This window comes from Pelodiscus sinensis, chromosome 1, assembly GCF_052426305.1.
Source record: "Pelodiscus sinensis isolate ZL-2025 chromosome 1, ASM5242630v1, whole genome shotgun sequence".
In the NCBI taxonomy this organism is placed as follows: domain Eukaryota; kingdom Metazoa; phylum Chordata; order Testudines; family Trionychidae; genus Pelodiscus; species Pelodiscus sinensis.
In genome coordinates, this window is record NC_143052.1 from 29026090 (window position 1) to 29027002 (window position 913).

Consider the following 913-nt stretch of genomic DNA (forward strand, 5'->3'; position numbering starts at 1 on the left):
AACCTGAAAATAAATAACAGAACGTGCTTTTTAAACAACTCAGGGAAAGCATCATGCAGTGCACAGATGAATGGACTCCAAACTGAGCATTACCACCTTTGAAGATCAAAAGAAACAGGATTAAGAAAGAGAAATGTTGTTTTGTCAGCGTGACCGCCTTCCCTCCACCTCACATTGCTAGGGAACACTTCACAGCACAAGGAAACATTTTTTCCAAAAGAGACAGCCAGAATGAAGAGATTGGGTCAGGGTTTGCTTATCTCTCAGTCAATTGTTTACCAATAAAAATCTGCCTCAAAGGAAACTGATTGCTGTTAAGACAATTTCTTGTTGTTACATTGAGTTTAAGTAACACTTTCAGCTGCCTGAAAGTTTGGGAGTTCCTTTTAACTTTAAGGAGTAGAGTTGGGTCCAATCCCTTGGACTTTGTGAATGATTGGAACTGGAGTCAAACTTTTTGGCTTGGATTTATAGGTTCTAATGAATGGCAGTCCACAATCATAAGTATAACCTTCTATATTATTTACTTTTAAGTAGATGTTTTCTTTACAACTTCTTACCATGCTTCTTCTCCATGCCCCTACACAATTCCTCATCACAGTCATCCCCTCGGAGTTATTTTCTATCTCATTCCTCACGCATGTTAACATTTTATTTGCCTGCACTGAACAGTTTTTACTGAGCTGTCCGCTATAATTTCTGGTCTTTCTCCTCAGTGACTACAGGGAATTTAGAACGCAGCTTTGTGAATTTGTAGATTAAGTTGTTCTTCCTAGTAGGCATGACCTCAATCTTTTCAAAAATTAATTTAATCTGCCATTGTTTCGCCCATTCACTGAGCTTTAGTATCCTCTGACATTGTTCAAAGTCTTTCTAGTTCTGATTAACCTAAATGATTTCGTGTTATCTGAAA